We start from the raw sequence: 10,883 nt of genomic DNA on the forward strand, positions 1-10,883 counted from the left end.
TAAACAGCTTCTGCAAGGCTCGAACTCAGGACCCTGTACACCACAGTCACAGTAGTTAACAACTAAGCCATCATAGCAATACATATAAATGAGGTATCAACAAACTAATCTTCAGCACAGGAAATTAAATCAAACATGTGAACTGAATCTATGTACAGTGTGATGTTGTATAACCTGCCACAGAACATAAATATGTGTACTGGAGTACTGCTGTAAGCGTAGATTTGAGGTGTTATTGTAATTAAGTGTAGAAGTCCCCTGGTCCCCATACAGTGTATGTACACATGAATCACGGATACCAGACACATATATAACCTGTAATGAATAATAAATCACTGCCAAAAGGCAAATATAGTGCTAATTAACTATTAAGCAATACCAACCGCAGGACAGCTCAACTTAGTAAGTGTAAGGAATGTGTAGGGAAGCCAATTCAATCTGCCCAGTGGTATACCTCTTTAAACAATGCCAACCTTAGGTAAGCAGGTTTGCCCATAGCTTAGCCTTTTTGAAACCAGCCAATCACAGAAAAGTGTGGGAAATCAGCCCTATTTAAACCCAAGAGGTGGGAATACAGCTCATAACTGGTTGTAGCTTCTCTTTGCAGACACTATGGCAGCAAGGGGAGAAGGAGTGCACTTCCGGGCACAGCGCTAGTGCATCCAGGAGTCCAAGGTCATGGCTGGACTTTAAAGACCATGCACAGAGACTACCACAGGACTAGTACCAGTGCTTCCAATATAAGACAGAGGCCTGGGACTGTCTCACCCACGACCTCACCAGTATCACTGGCATATCCCAAACTGGGGAACAGGTCAGGCGCCACTATGTCGACCTGAAGCGGTGGAAGGGGGACCTCTTGGAGGAGTGGTTCCAAGAGGCTAGAGCATCAGGGGATGTCCCAGCTGTGTGTAAGTATCAGTCAACTACCTGTTTAATAATGGCCAGCTCAGGTATATCATGGATAGGTATGGTTAAATATTCCTCTTATGTCCCCCACAGCTGCAATGGAGCAGGCCGCGAACCAGGAGCCCCATATCTGCCGCCTGGCATGGTTGTGACTCGAGGCAGGTCAGTAATACTCATGCTTTTACCGTCATAGGAAATAAGAATAAAAGTAGTAGTAAAGTAATTGCTAGTATAGAATCTGTATTGTTCAAGGCAAGTACTGCATACACTAGAGAATATGGCAGGAGGAGTCTCATATTCTTAATATGGCAATAAAAGTGTAATACCCTGACAAAACAGGTCTAACTGCTGGGCTCTATGTGTATATTCTGGTATCATATGGTAACATAGATTTGCAATCACGTAATACTACTGTAGCATTAAGCACTGTTATCTACACCATGCACCATAATGTGAATGTGTAGGAATGCCTGTATATGACAAGTGTAATCACCAGAGGTAATTTAGTACAACTGAGAGACACATAGACAGTAAACAGGGGAAATGCAGACAGAAAAACCCGATTATCACATGCAACTGAGATGTGAACTATTTTATTAGCACACACAGCCACGGTTTGAATCCTGCCAGTGGTAGTAGTCTGCATACAGAATTATACACCACGATTGTACAGATATGTCCAGACTGTCTATTAAATGGGCCCATATCTAATCACTATCAACATGTCCCCCTGGGAAAAGTGGAATGATCCCAGACGTATAGGCAGCAAACAGGAAATACAACTGACACACATCTATGACAACAAACCTGGCACACTAGCAACTCCCCAATACCTTATGTGACTAAGAAGCCACGTATGGCCCATTTACACCCCAACTTGTTAAACTGTGGTCAGAGTGTATACAGTAACAGAGTAAGATGTATGTGCATAATACTTATGTGTAATCTGGAACCCTGTGTGGCAACAGTCATGTAGTGCTGACAAGCATTGCTCCCACAGGTACATTGGATACGAACACTGTGCTGTGAAATACACACCAATATAACCTGTACTGGTACCGTCCACCCTGGTATTGTACAGGACTGTGAATGTTGCAGTTTCTCGGAATAATAAAGTATCAGTAGTCACTGTCGGCCACACTGTGCTGCATAATATAACGGTGTAGGAAAGCATGTATATGTGTGTGTCAGGTCACTAAATGTGGAAGACAGCAACACTGTAGATATGTCCAGGCATATCAGCATGTGGTAAACACATGGCCAGAGTCTGTGTAGAAAGAATTGGAACAATATTGCAAAACATCAACCCAGAATCCCACCATATGTGCACAAACAGTTAGTCAGTGTTAACAAACATTCCCTCCACAGGTCAGGTATACCAGGTAAGAGGTCTATACTAAAGGTAAAACCGGTTCATGTGTAATGATGTTGACAGCCATATCAGTGTCCAATATAGGTCTGTAGGGTAGGGTAGTGTAGTAACACTTGTAAGGTACAGATAACAGCACTGACTAGGAAAGTAATGTGGAGTACAGGAATATACTACTTGTTAACTGACAACTTTCTCTCCTCCCACCTTATCTCCAACAATAATCAACATACCCACCCCAACTGGTATGTACTGACTCTGATAATGGCCATTTGTTTGATAAATATTCTAATGGTTCCCATGCATGTGCCATATTGAATTATTCCAACATTGTTGGCACTGTGCCATCAATGTACCTGCATACTGTTCGTATTACCACTGTGGTCCCATATATGCATTAGTTCTGTTTGCTATGCAACTGTTCCGTATCTGGTGTCTGGGCTAATGGGAATAGCTATACATGCTGTTATACCTAACCCTGGAATGTTTTGACTATAACTAACCCATATATGATGTTGAAATCTAAACACTATAGCACGCTTGGGAAGGCCAGTCCCAGAGGACCCACCTGTACCACCTCAGCTGGCTGAGGCACTGGGCACCAGCATGACTGGGGCCCAACCCTGCACCTCCTTGTCCGTTGGTCCTGCACCACCTTTGGGTAGAACCACCTCAGGGGATGGGGCTAGCCCCTCCCTGGGAGTGGGTGCGGACAGGCACCTGTCACCCATGGCCAGGTCGGGTTCATGGTGTGTAGAGCGATCAACGACCAGGTTGGTGATCTTCTACACCAGCATGAGGGCCGCATGTCACAATTAGAGAGTCAGCCTGGCTCTACGGCTCAGCCCCCAGCACAGCCACTTTCGGGTCTGTGAAGGTGCAGTGCTGACTGCCCATGGGTGGGGACCTCAGTCCCACTGTTACCACTAGGGGGCTTGTAGGCTTCCGATATCCCAACACCCCTCCCCATCAAGGTGTTTACCCCCCACATGTCATATACTGCCTGTGTGCCTCTTGTGTGTCTTGTCTGTTAACCTACCCAACCTACCTCCCCAAATATACCTACTACCCCTCCCCAACATCCCACTCCTACCTGAAAAGAAAAGGGCAATCTGTTACCACAAAAAAATCAACCCCCATACATAGCTGTCCGTTTCACACACATGTCCACTGGACACATGTAATCTGGTCTAATTAGCATCACAATGAATTATTGTTGTCCTCAGCCCTCTCCCAGGGGTTCAAGTTTCCAAATCTACCTCCAAATACAGTGTATATGCACAGCTGTTGCTGTAGAAGAAATGGGCAGCTATGGACCTTCCCTACACCCTTCCTGCACATCCCTAGCTATTTTCCCTACTGTCTTTCACTCTTTGTGCCCCTTTTTTCACCACTTTCCTATCAACCTCTTTTTCTTTTCTTTTTATTTTATTTTATTTTTATTTTACATTTGTTGACTGGCTAGTCTAACTGGATATATGTCCATTTTCAGTGGAGGCCCGGGAAGAAAAGCTCCACATAAAAAATAAGAACAAACAAAACATTACAACTTCAGTTACAGTTCACTTGTGAGACACAACAACAAACTTAGTGCGGGGGTAAGCAGGAGTAAACACTTTTAAGCAGCAGTAAGTGGAATTAAGCATGTTTGCGCGGGTGTAAGCAATGCCTACACAGGTTAAGCAATTCAGGAGCTAAGTGAGTATAAGAAACAGTAACCGTAACTTAGCAGTGCTTACCGTCCCACAAACCTGCGCAAACCCGCTTACAACTGCTCAAAAGTGCCTTAATTACACTGTATCCAATGGCCCTTGTTCTGCCTAGCAACAAAATAAACAGCCTCTGCTAGAATCAAGCCGAGGATGCTGCATACCATAATCAAAGGGATTTACCACTAAACCATCTCATATCCTTGATGTATTCACAAACATATCATCCAGCCCATTCATTCAACAGTACAGAGAATGTATTCCAACATGTAGATATATGTGTGTGAGTAAATATATTAATGTCCAAACAGACACAGCATACTGATATATATATATATATATATATATATATATATATATATATATATATATATATATAAACATATAAACATGCAAATGCCTACATCTATAGATATATATGTCCACATCTACATGTCTAAATATATACGGCAGGTTATATATATGTCAGCAGATATATAGGTCTAGGGCACATGCTCGACTAGCATATGTTTGAATCACAAAAAATCGAACACACATACACGAAAGTGCTTAACATCGAAAAGCGCTTCCGTGTATGTGCAGCTAAAAAAAAAAATCTACATAAAGCCCCCCTGCACCTCCCACCCCCCCACTTTATTATTCTCACTCCAAGATCACACTACAGTGGGGAAAAGAGAATTTTCCCTTACCCGCACTGTAGTCCGATCTACGAAACAGGCACATATACATGGAAGCGCTTGTCGATGTTAAGATCTTTTGTGTATGTGTGTTAGATGTTTTGTGATTCAGACATATGCTAGTCGAGCACCTGTCCGGATCCCATATATACATATATAGGTATAGATGGGCATACATCTGTTGATAACAATGGGGAAATAACAAAAACATACATGTCCTCATGCAACGTTAATGGGGTTGAGAGGCCCCACACAGTATATGTCTAGTATGAATAGGTATACCCCCCAGCTAAGCACATCCCCCCCGTAATACAGTACCAAGTGTTGCAGAGCCCATAACCAGGACCAGACACGACGTGGCCATCCCTAGGGTACATATACACAGAAACATATATGCAAATACAGGTATATAAATATATATATATATATATATATATATATATATATATATATATATATATATATATATATATATATATATATGTAAGTACACATACACACACAGCGATATGTACAGTAAGATACATATGTAGTACGTGCACACAATATGAAGCAGCCAGTATTCCTACAGTCATCACCTTACCAAATGGAGACTGTATGAGCCACCCATACGAATAACATTCATAGTCTGCAACATATACCCACAGAGATATCAATGGGTATAACACCACACACAGGTGTGCATAAATGAATGTGAAAGCTTTATTTGTGTACTATGACAGTTGGATATGCCATGTCATATAGCTGTTTAGACACTGACATCCATACGAACAGTGTAATGCAACTGTGAAACAGTTATACTAAGACAGTAGTCTGGAAAGGTTGACATATGTTGCTGCCCAGGCCGAGGCCTTCAAGTTGTACAATAGTAATGACAGACTGGGCCACAGCATGCCAGACAATCAACAGTACGTAATGCAGATGTATAGGTCAGCAGCCTCTATCTACACTCTGTACACAATCCCTAGGGGGTACAGTCCCCAGTTGACACAATGGGATGTATCTGTTACATAACAAGGCATACCTGACACCATCACAATCACACTGACAAACAGAACATTCCGTATGGTAGGAGGCAGTAGGCCTGCGTTTACCCAAGGTGGATTGTATGGTAATGTACATCCAGATACCTTAAGGCAGCTTACCCCAGATACCCACACATGTTGTAACAGCCTAGGTTAGTCATGATGCACCCCCCTACACTCACTAATACTGGGCCATATACCACTGTTAGATACACTGGCCTCTGGAGTGCATTAGGGCACAGATGTATTGTGTAGGTGAAGCCCACACATATATGGCCCCAACCCCCAGTATGTTTGGGGGACACAACAGCAGTGGAGTGATGTCAGGAATGACAGCATGACATATGCACAGCCCACTACATAACAACCCCTGACAGCATGTCATATGTACAAAGCCTGGTATATAGGTGGAGGACAGAGGCTGTAACTCAGGCACATATGTGTAAAACTGTTGTCATACAGTAAGCAAGATATGTATATGTGTACATATCTATATGGATATATGTATACTTATACATACATATATGTTCACCATATGTCCTGCACATGGAGTGGAGCCCTACCTCAGCCCCAATAGTCCCAACCTCTCAGTGCAAGGGGATGTCACTTATGTAGTGCAGGTATATTTGTAGACTATTGCTACTGTAATAGGGATTGTCTTCACAGAAATGGTGTGTGTGGGAGGCCACATCTGCTGTTAACATGTGCTTCATTGGCTACTTACAGACATCCAAAAGTCATCATAGTACAGTATCACTGCTAGCACAGTAACGCCCCTGTGGACTACAACTGTGATATGGCCAATATATGTGGACAGTCCGACACACTCTGGTCAGTCCGGGGGTATACACAGAACCCCTTCATGCAAGACGTGGACCAGGCCTGTCAATGTGGATGTTAACAGCCATGTAGATGGGTATAACACATGCATACTGGTATACATTTGCCCCCATAGGTTATGCAATCATACACCCCTGTCTGTCCTGACACATAATAACCACTGGTACAGAGGTGCCATGGCCACATACTATCCACTAGTTAGTGACATACACCTGAACAGCATCCCACTGCTTTGTCTGACATACATGACTGTTATGGTGGCCCAGCAGCAGTACATCAGGCAAATATCTGGACATGACATCTCACTGGATAAGTACAGTAAGCTGCTAGGTATGTAACAAAGCACAGTGCAGGCTACAGGCAGACTGACTCAACAATGGGCTACATCTTCTATGTGGGAATACACATGTACCTGCATAGATAGCAGGCTCTACAGGCATATCACATCACAGAGTAACAGACACCTGTGTGAAAGGGCATAACCACAACCAATGTGAACACAGCCACATATGGTAAGCTAGCGTACTATTACAGTATATGGACTATCTGATGTACACCATCCTCATATGAGCCACTCACACAACAACCCTACATATACTGAGCCACTACATAGTGTGGTCCATTGGCTGTCTGTGGTTTGGGACATGTGTGTGTTCACTCCTACAAACATGTAAGCTGATAGGGTGACATACAGTGGAGCAGCATGTAACATCAGATAGAACAGGACCAAGAACAATGACATCTACCTCAGTCTCTACACAGGCCAAGATACATATTCACTATACACACACTGTCGACAATTACCAGATTTACACATACCTCAGTACTGTACACACAACCACAGAATGCCCAAGGTTATGTCCTCAAATATAACCCCTACTATATATAACATGTGTAGCAGTCTGATATCTCACTGGCTTGTTATCAGATATGCTGTCAATGAATATGGTGTACAGAACATATGCACCCCCTACTGAATGACATATGTACAAAGGTTGACAGAGTTGTGGCTGGAGGCACAAACACAGGGCCAGTATTGACATGCCGCTGTCATAGCAGGGTTTGATGCAACATATGTCCTATAAGGGATATGATGTCAGTAACTCTCCCGGCTGTCACCATCTACTGACTGCAATCCTCACACTACCTTTTGCAGTTGAGAGATAGGTGCTGTGTAGGTAACACAAGGAACACAAGGCACCACACACTGCCCAGTCTGCAGATAACCCTACAGATGGGGATGCCTCATAAACATAGCACTGACATGACAAGTATTAAAACATGTAGGGCAGCCATATCCACACACAACCTGTTAAACCAATATTACCCCAACTGCAGTATAGCAGCACTTACAGTCTGTAGTCAAGACAGGCACATCCCCCTCCTGTGTGTTGGCCTGTTTCCACAGTGTACGCTGTCAGAGGTAAGTCCCTAATCCATCTGTGATGCTGTTTGCCAAACAACAGATCTAGTTCCTGCTCACAGTGAATGAAAAGGCCCAACACCAACATGATGTTCCTAGATATTGGAGTGTGTTTCCATGCAATTGGCTATGGGAATGTTACCACAGCTGTTCCACATGCAATCAGCTAGAGGAGGGCTGTAATCTATGCAGAGGCCATCAGCTGATCATCAGCATCACTGACAATACACATGCTGCTGCCTAAGCAAAGCAGGTATAAGTCTCCACATCCACCAGAGAGGGAGTGAGAGAGGAAGATAAAGGCAAATACAAGTCAGGGTGGGTTGGGAGAGGAAAAGGTAAGCATGTTTGTGTCACACACCTACCAGTCCAGGGTATCGAACTCCTGATTGACTATGTACTGATATCACATCTGTTACCCCTGCACAGTGGATATTGTGATATATACTAGGGGCACCATATAAGAAATGTGAAAAACCCACTCAGCATTCAATCCAGTTGTTACACACTCACAACCACCTCCACACAGGACATGAACAACAAACATCGAGACACACACACACACACCAGTTGCATCTGGGATTAGAACTCCTACGTAACTAGTTATTACACTATAGCACTATGCAATTATAGAACATGCCACGGAGATTACTGGAGTACTCTTTCCCCAAAGGTTTAGTGACATCAGCAGGATTGCCAAAGTAGGGCAAATGAATTGTAGTGAGTGTAACTAGCCAAACATGCATTGCTCTCTACACAGGCATAGGAACAGACACAAAAGCATTCACAACTCCCATGTGTGAGAAAAGAACCCCATACCAGAGTTCTATATCACACTACAGCATTACACTATTATAGCACACACCACAAAGATTGCTGGAGTATTCTTTCCCCAAAGGCGTACTTCACAGTGATTGACTTCAGCAGGATTGCCAACGTAGGGCATTTGAATTGTACTGAGTGTGACTAACCTAAATTGCCCAAATTAGTCTGTATACGTTAACTATGGAGGAGACCCTGGAGAGATGGAGATATGCTCTAGAGAGAAGAGGAATGAAGGTCAGCAGGACTAAGACAGAATATGTGTGAGTGAATGAGAGGGAGGATAGAGGAATGGTGAGGATGCAAGGAGTAGAGGTGGCGAAGGTGGATGAGTTTAAATACTTGGGATCAGTAGTTCAGAGTAACGGTAAGTGTGGAAGAGAGGTGAAGAAAAGAGTTCAGGCAAGATGGAGTGGGTGGAGAAGGGAGTCAGGAGTGATTTGTGACAGATGAGTACCAGTAAGAATGAAAGGGAAGGTCTACAAGAGGGTAGTGAGACCAGCTATGTTGTATGGGTTGGAGACAGTGGCATTGACAAAAAGGCAGGACTTTGAGCAGGATATGGCAGAGTTAAAGATGTTAAGATTTGCACTGGGTGTGATGGGGGTGGACAGGATTAGGAATAAGTATATTAGAGGGTCAGCCCAGGTTGGAAGGTTTGGAGACAAAGCCAGAGAGGCAAGATTATGTTGGTTTGGACATGTGCTGAGGAGCGATGCTGAGTATATTGGGAAAAAGATGCTAAGGATGAAGCTACCAGATAACAGGAAAAGAGGAAGGCCTAAGATAAGGTATATGGATGTGGTGATAGAGGACATGCAGGTGGTTGGTGTGACAGAGCAAGATGCAGAGGACAGGAAGAAATGGAAACAGATGATCCGCTGTGGTGACCCCTAATGGAAAAAGCCGAAAAGATGATGTTGAGTCTGTATACATTAATCGCTGTTCTGGCCAGAACAAAAATAACCTGCCTTTATAGGTCATGAACAAAGGACCCCGTACACTATAGTCACAGTAACTAACTACTAAGCCATCACAACAGTACATGAGACTGAGGTTTCACCAAAGTAATCCCACCATAGGGTAATCAAACTGAACATGTGAAAGGAATGTATATACAGTTGTCCGTAAAAGACCTCTCCAAAGCCAACTTCATGCTACTCAAGGCAGAAGTGACAATGTTTGTGACACCTGTGGAGACAGAAGCTGACAGTTCAACTTATGAATCCTGCACTAAGGCGCTGTATGAGCACATCCACTTGTGCAGGATTCCTGACATCCCACATAGAACCATGACGCTCGCCTCCCAAATAAGCAAGCCAGTCTGGTGGTCTCCTGCCGTTAACAAAGTATACAACAGAAAGTAGACACTGTTGAAGAAAAAAGAAAAATCCAAGGATGCAAGCAACTCCCTTACCAGCTCCAGTAAGACATTGAGATCCCTCATGGAATCCTCCAAAGCTGGTTATGTAACTAAGATTGCCACTGATTCAACAGACAACCACACAGCGTTCTATAGTTATGTCCAGAATCTAACTGGCAATGCTCAGAAGTGCTGTGAGCTACAACAGAATGACATTACATAGACTGCTTCCATGGATTCTGCCAATATCCTGGCAGATTGATTTAGTGCCACATTCACCCCCTCTCACTGCCAAAAGGGCCCATGTCAATACGAAAAGAGTTCCATTGCCCAGTAATTATAGCAACACAGGCAGAAACGCAGTATCCACAGCTAAGAATACAGCATCCATGGGACCAGATGACATCTTGGGCTGTTTACTACATTAGCTACAAAATGAAATGGCAAGTCACCTGTCATGTGTAATCATAGCCTCGCATCAGGCCTGGTGCCCTCTGAGTGGCACACAGCTGCAGTAATCCCACTCCACAAGGGGGGATCTACCTTGGATCCCTGGAACTACCGTCACATCAGTCTGACGAGCCTGATCTGCATGGCCATGGAATGCATTATCAGGGAAGTTTTGAGTGTAGACATTGGCAACCCTCAAACACTAGACCCACACAGATTGGGCTTATGGAGGGCCAGTCTTGTCTCCTGAAACTGATTGACTACTTTGACTCAGTCTGCATAGCTGTTTGGGAAAA

The 10,883-nt window shown here is 43.7% G+C and overlaps 1 protein-coding gene across 3 annotated transcripts in view; it reads left to right on the plus strand.

Moving 5' to 3' along the window:
* The window catches only part of RGS7 (regulator of G protein signaling 7), a 2,400,584-nt gene that overhangs the window by 1,174,134 nt on the left and 1,215,567 nt on the right, over positions 1-10,883 (plus strand). The window lies entirely within an intron of this gene.

This window comes from Protopterus annectens, chromosome 1.part2 (assembly GCF_019279795.1).
Source record: "Protopterus annectens isolate FY-2018-M chromosome 1.part2, PAN1.0, whole genome shotgun sequence".
Taxonomy (NCBI): Eukaryota; Metazoa; Chordata; order Ceratodontiformes; family Protopteridae; genus Protopterus; species Protopterus annectens.